The following is a 7,648-nucleotide window of genomic DNA, read 5'->3' on the forward strand; positions in this document are numbered from 1 at the left end:
AGCTTTTTTTTTTTTTTAGGTCCGGCAAATTTTAATCAGATGGCTAACGAATTTCAAAGTAATCTAGAGATAATTTCCGCGCTGAACCGAAATATATACCAAAACATTCCATTTAGTTGGTCCAGAGTTCAGACTCCAAACAAGCATTTCTTCTTCATTAAAACACGGCAAGCAAAAGCATGGTCGTGTGACGGAAAACCCCCCAAGACAAAGGAAACAGAGAATCTAAAAATAGATAATATCAATCTCAAGTTCTGCACAAATCACAGGGGTGAGACAGGCCCTACATTTATTTACTTCCCTTTTCTAGTACATATTAGGTTTGTGTGGTAAAAAGACTACAGGAAAAGTGTGATAAAAAATGTAAATAACCTCAAGGACAATAATTCGCATATGTCAATCACTTGCTTTGACGAATAACATCAGCGACATTTCAAGTTTTGTCCAGATTTTCTTTCAGAAACTTGTTCCTGGTGATAATTCTAGACATCATTTGATGTTTGTGTGGATATTTACAGACAAACTCGCCCCAAATAATATACTCAATATCGAAAATTCTCATTTTATGAGGCTAGGCAACCACATCTCTAGGATCAGGCTGAATTTTCGGTGGAGAAACCTGAGCATCTGTATGTGGCACCACATGAATGCGGTTACGCAAACAAGTATATTCCTGATCATCCATAAATCCCCCCTTTGGAGGCGGAGACAGAATTCAATGGTCATTCTGGAAAGTGGTGGAGGCAAAACAGCAAAAAGAGGTAGACCTTGCAAAGGGACTACTAAAAACTTAAGGCGTTGCAGTAATAAGAAGAAAAACATTAATTACATTTCACTTTTGTTTTTGTATACACTATTTTCTCCATGTGTTCGAGTTGATGTTAAATATGGGTGCTTCATAAAAAGATGGCCCCATAAGTTAGAAAATTTGGATAAGAAAGATAGAATCAGTGGGGGCAACTGTGCGCTCACTAGCCATTACATGGATCTGCCCCACAACACAGTCATGTGAGAAATTCCATATTTCCATTTCTTTGGCGAAAATGACTCTTCTAGGAAAGCTAATAACCACAACCTTATGATTGAGATGATATGAGAAACTTGAGCTTGTCTGCGGGTAAGGGAGTCATCAAGTTGATCACTGAACTATTTTGCGGTATATCATCACTAATGCCAATTCTGGAACAGAACTTGTTGCATGAGGACTGCAAAAATGCTTCCAAGAGATAATGTTTATTACATTAACCACATCGTTATTGAGCTGCATAACAAAAACAGAATAACTACAGTTCAGAAGACGAATAATTATGGCCAATATTATGATTTCAACAATCAGTTGGATCGAAAACAGATAGTAAAAAACAGAACCAAAATTATAGGGGAAAATGAATTCTAGGTTGGTTATCAGAGGAATTGCTTACCCATCTAAATCCTTCCTTGTCTTGGAGCATGGCACCGATCAAGCTCTCTCCAAGATTAGCAATCTGGGAAGCCAACACACAGATGACAGCTTGAGGTACACTAACTTGCATGTTTAAAACATCCGCTGAGCAAAGAGGCGAGATATTTAAGTCCTTTTAAAGCATTCTGGCAGATAAATGCATCTAATCATTGCATTTGAAAGTTTTCAAACAAGAGGAGAAAACATTTTCTCTGCATGTTTTCACAGTTTTGCATTTGTACGACTAGGTTTTCTTCTTCTTTTTTACCATAAGCCTCAAAAAAACTTATGCAAAATTGTGCAGGAAAGCATGCCTAGCTGGAAGACTGCATAACTCATTACGCCATTTTATTTTATTTTGCAGAAAACAATTTTTCTTTTGTCACATTATTTATCAATGGTCACCAAAAGATTGTGAGCGGAATTTGGCAACAGAACAACAAGATGTAGTCAGTCATTTGCGAATAGTGAACCAAGAAACTCTGACCCAAATTTGGTTAGTAAACTTAAAAGTTTTCTTGTTCTCGGTAAGCAAAGTTGAGCCCTGATTCTTTCGCATTCAAAAACATGATAGAAACCAAGTGAGGAAAAAAAATGCTGAAAGTAAAAGAAATGAAGTCAAGTTAAACAAGAAGAAAAAGCTACAATGTTTTAGTTTATGATCACTTGATTCAATAGATTTCTCACTTGTGATTATTCAATTTCAACCAAATAATATGACTCTCCTTGACAAAAAGGGGTGGACAAGAAACTCTTCCTATTTTTTCTATGTCAATCGTCATTTCAATGATTTCATCAATAATCACAAAAGAACTGAAAAGCAAATAATAAAGACAATGTGCAGTGATTATCTGTACCTCACCCATGTAAAATCCAGCTAATGCAAGAAGCATAGAATCCAAGAGACCTGCAACAGTTCCTTCGACACTAACAGCTCCTTCAGTTCCTCTAGAGACAACCTTGAAAGAGGTAACTAAGTATCTGTTCTTGAAAACAACGAATCTAAAAAAACTTAGGAACTACATCGTTAATAATAAAGAAAAGGTAATCACTAGTCCTATCTTTCAAGGATATTAAAGAAGATAAAGATGAATGATGTGCATGAGAAGGTGATCTATCACAACTTAACTCCTTTATGCAGCGTGTGAATGTTGGAATTTTCGTTCTAATTCCCTCACGTATTTATCAACGGAACATATATTTCATAATTTGCCAGTTCTCTATGGACAAGACAGATACCCAGTGCTCTACTCCGATGTATGCTAAACTGGGAATTCCCTCATTACTAAAACACATTACATGCCCAAAGCATTTCTCTATCTAACATTGTAATCATACATAGCGAATTAATTTAGTTTGTATTCAAATATAATTGCCACTTGTTTATTCCAATATTGCATTCTCAGCCATCCAAAGCTTCTTTTGATAACAGTAATCAACATAACAATTATATATTTACTTCACATTATATTCAGAAGTTCAGACTTCAGAGTACCATCTCATGGACCAATTGAAACCACTACCCCGACCTTAACATAAACTGGCAGCTAATCAATAGTGATAGAAGCACTTACGTGGTTTTGCCATATGCTTTTCCAACCTCATTGGAAACTGTATCACTCAACTTGGTACAAAAACTCGCCACAAACCCTAGTTGCCAAAGACCTGAAAGTGCTGCTCCACCTACACCATATATGGATAAGAAAGCACAAACACAACCTGCAGCACTGGAACCGATAACACTACTGGGGCCTCTCCTTCCCTTCCTCTTCTCTGCCACCCCTTGGGCCTCTTTTTGAGCCATTTTCACCTTAGTTGCTGCTGTGCCCTGAATAAACCCACCATATTTGAATCAAAGAACAAATAACTCCATAGTCCACCAATTAAACATAACAAAAACCAACAACACATTTGTATATTACGATCCCGGATAACCCAAGTTAGATAACTTTGAAAATTCTGAACTCCTAAGAGCTCAGTAAAAAAATTCATCAGACAGTCTGATCTTGGAAATTCTATATATATATATATATAAGCACTTCTCTGTTTGGTATAGGTATATATTTAGTGAAGTATTTCTCTATTTGGTTTATTCAAAGTGTCTCGAAATTACAAATTTAATCGAATCAAAAGAACAAAATTGAAAATTGTTCTATTTGAACCAAACCATGAATGAAGACAACTTAATCAACAGCATTTTACTAGATTTTACCTTTCTCAGCTCTCTTAATTACTTTCTAATTCACAATATCTAGTCCAACTTCTTCCCCCTTCCGCTACCAGATGAAACTAACAAGTCATTTGTACGGTCCACGTTACAAAGTTTCGTATCATTATATCAAATTAACAAAATTTACAAACTACATCTACAACTTAACTGAACAAAAAATAAATCGCATCAAACATTGCGTAAGATTATTAATTATACAAACTGCAAAAATTTACTTACAAACGACGAAATAAGTAGCTACAAGTAAGAATCCAGAAGAGCCAAAAGCACGCCATGTCAAAGTACCAAGCAAGAAAGCAGCAGCAATACCTGAAGTTGATAAACCAGTAACAAGAACTGGAGAACCAATAATGAAAATAAGAAGATTATTCAAAAGAGAAGATTTCCAGGTAGGCGGTGAAGATTGAAGAATATCAACAAATCCTTGGAACCCTAATTGATCAGGGTGTTAGGATCCTTGCCTGTATCTCAAGCCTCAAATTCTGGAAACTTAGCGATGAAATCATCAGCATCTTCCCAAGTTGCGTCTTCTTACGCATGATTCTTCCACTTGATTAACCATCTGGTGCCTGCACCACTGCCTTTCTTATACATGCGACGATCCAAAATCGAATCAGGTTCCCACTTTTCATAATCAATAATGTCTGGTAACACTTGTTCCACAGATGTAGTTGATCCCACCTTTAGTTTAAGCTGAGATACGTGAACAACTGGATGAATGCGACTAGAGGCAGGAAGCTCTAGTTTGTACGCAACTGACCCAATTTTCTCCAAAATGCGGAATGGTCCATAGAACTTAGGAGACAGCTTTGAAAAAGATTGCTGAGACACTGTTGTTTGACGATAAGGCTGTAATCTTAAATAAACCCAATCATCTACTGAAAATGAACGCTCAGTACGGTGCGAATCAGCATATTTTTTCATTCTGGACTGTGCATCATGCAAATGAGACTTCAAAAGCTTGAGTGTATGATCAATAGCCTAAAGATTTAATTCAATATCGTGCACTGAAGTTGAACCTGGTAAATAAGCTGTAACTGCAGGTGGGGGACGACTGTACAATGCCTGATAAGGAGACATTCGAATGGCTGAATGAAAGCTTGTATTATACCACCACTCAGCCCAAGGTAACCATTTGCTCCAATCAGTTGGCTTCATTCCCGCAAAACACCTCACATAACACTCTAAAGTTCTATTTGTCACCTCTGTTTGTCCATCCGACTGAGGATGATAAGCTGAACTGCGACATAACTGTGTATTCTGAAGAGAGAAATAAGCCTCCCAAAACTTACTCAAAAAAATGGGATCTCGATCACTTACAATCGATCTTGGCATGCCATGTAAACGCACAATCTCCCTCACAAAGATATCGGCTACAGAATGTGCAGAATATGGATGTGTAAGTGGTATAAAGTGAGCATATTTCGTTAAACGATCTACGACTACCAATATAGAATTTTTTCTATTGGACGAGGGAAACCCATCAATAAAGTCCATAGAAATATCGATCCATACGTCAGTTGGTATTGGTAATGGATTAAGAAAACCTGGAGGAGAAACAGCCTCAGATTTGTTTCTCTGACACACTTCACAATGAAGGATAAAATTCTTCACAGATTGCTTAAGTCCTTTCCAGTAAAAATTATGATGTACTCTCTTATATGTACGCAAAAACCCGGAATGGCCACCAATTGGAGTTGAATGAAACTCCTGCAAAATTTTTGAACACCACGAAGAAGTGGAAACTACCACAATTCTGCCTTTGTAACGTAATATACCAGCTACGTAAGAATAATTACGCTTATAAGTTGGATCTGTAACTAACCGTTGAATAAGCTCTCCATATTCAGTGTCATTATGACATTCGTGCATTATTTCTGTTACACCACTGAAAACTGGTGCAGTAAGACTGTAGTGGAAGCTGGATTGGCGAGACAGAGCATCAGCTGCAGCATTGTCTTTTCCTGGTCTAAAGATTATCTCATAATCGTAACCCAAAAGTTTAGATAGCCATATATGTTGCTCTAAGGAAGATATTTTCTGGTCCAAAAAATATTTCAGACTCTTATGATCTGTATATATTTTGAAATGCCTCCCAAGCAAATAATGGCGCCATTTTTGAATTGCAGAAATAATAGCTAGCATCTCCTTATCATAAACTGCTAAATTCTTGTTCTTCTCAGCTAAAGGCTTGCTGTGAAAAGCAATAGGCCTACCAGATTGTAACAAAACAGCACCCAATCCAAATCCAGAAGCATCGCATTCTATTGCAAATTCTTTAGAAAAATCAGGAAGGATCAAAACTGGTGTTGTAGTAAGAGCAGTTTGCAAAAGTTTGAAGGCAGCAGTAGCTTTTTCCGACCATTGAAAAGCATCTTTCTTAAGTAGTTGAGTTAATGGCGCACTGATCTTACCAAAATCCTTAACAAACTTTCGATAATAACCTGCCAAGCCCAAAAAACCGCGTAACTCTCTGATGGTAGTTGGTGTAGGCCATGACATAATACATTCAATCTTCTCTTGTTCAACTGAAACTCCCTCAGCTGAAATAACATGTCCCAAATAACCCACGGAGGACTGAGCAAAGGTGCACTTGGATTCCTTCACAAATAACTGATTAGAACGAAGTACTTCAAACACCTGAGACAAGTGAATCAAATGATCAGACATATTCTTGCTATAAATCAGAATGTCATCAAAGAACCAGCACGAACTTTCGTAAATATTCCCTGAAAGAATCATTCATTAAACTCTGAAAAGTGGATGGAGCATTGGAAAGACCGAATGGCATAACCAAGAACTCATAGTGACCATCGTGAGTTCGAAAAGCTGTCTTAGGAATATCAGCTTTATGCAATCGAATTTGATGATAACCCGAGCGCAAATCCAGTTTAGTAAACACAGTCGCACCATGCAGTTCGTCTAACAGCTCATCAACAACAGGGATTGGAAATCTATCCTTGATTGTCAGCTTATTCAAAGCACGGTAATCAACACACATACGCCAAGACCCGTCTTTCTTACGTACCATCAGCACTGGGGAAGAATAGGGGCTCGAACTTGGACGTATAAAACCAGAGAATTGTAATTCAGCAACAATCTTTTCAATTTCTGATTTCTGGAAGTAAGGGTATCGATACGGCCTCACATTGACAGGTGGAGAACCAGGAACCAATGGAATTCTATGATCATGAAGACGTTCTGGTGGAAGAGCCGTTGGTTGCTTGAAAATATCAGTAAACTGAGCTAATAATTGTTGTACTTGAGGATCAATAACCGATGTTTCCTTCAATGAAGTAGTTAATGCAGCTAGTTCAATAAAAACCCCATGATTTGCATGTTGTAATAAACGCTGCATTGATTTTTGCTCCAAAATCATTACAGACGAATGATTGTTACCAAGTAAGGACACAGTTTTACCATTAACTGTAAATTGCATTGATAATCTTGCAAAATCCCATTCAATAGGTCCTAAAGTACGTAACCATTGTACCCCTAAAACTGCATCACAACCACTAATGTCAAGCAAGTGGAAATCAGCACTAAACCTGAAACTAGGGAGTTGAATAGGGACAGAAGGACAAGAACCCCGAGTATTCAACTTGCCACCATCACCCACAGTAACACTTAGAGGAGAATCTCGAGAACAAACTTCAAATCCACATTGTTTAGCCACAGATGGATGCAAAAAGTTATGAGTAGATCCTGAATCAATCAAAATAGTAATGGGTTGAGATTTAATACGACCTGTAACGCGCATGGTACGTGGAAAGGAAGAACCAAATAGCGAGCTTAAGGAGATGGTAGGATCAAATTCATATACTTCAGAAACTTCAAAGGAAACAGGAGCAGTATCCTCTGTAGTGGTAGAACCTTCACGAATATATTCCTCAACATCCAAAATGGTCAGTCTGGGATTCAGACAAACATGATCTTTCTTGTAAACCTCATCACAATTAAAACAGAGACCCTTTTCT

At 37.5% G+C, this 7,648-nt stretch overlaps 1 pseudogene; it reads right to left on the reverse strand.

Annotated features, from left to right (window-relative positions):
• Nucleotides 1-798: 798 nt before the first annotated feature.
• On the reverse strand, nt 799-4,595 carry LOC113355492 (annotated as a pseudogene).
• Between the last annotated feature and the right edge of the window lie 3,053 nt (nt 4,596-7,648).

The sequence above is a fragment of the Papaver somniferum genome, chromosome 1 (assembly GCF_003573695.1).
Source record: "Papaver somniferum cultivar HN1 chromosome 1, ASM357369v1, whole genome shotgun sequence".
NCBI classification, from domain to species: Eukaryota; Viridiplantae; Streptophyta; class Magnoliopsida; order Ranunculales; family Papaveraceae; genus Papaver; species Papaver somniferum.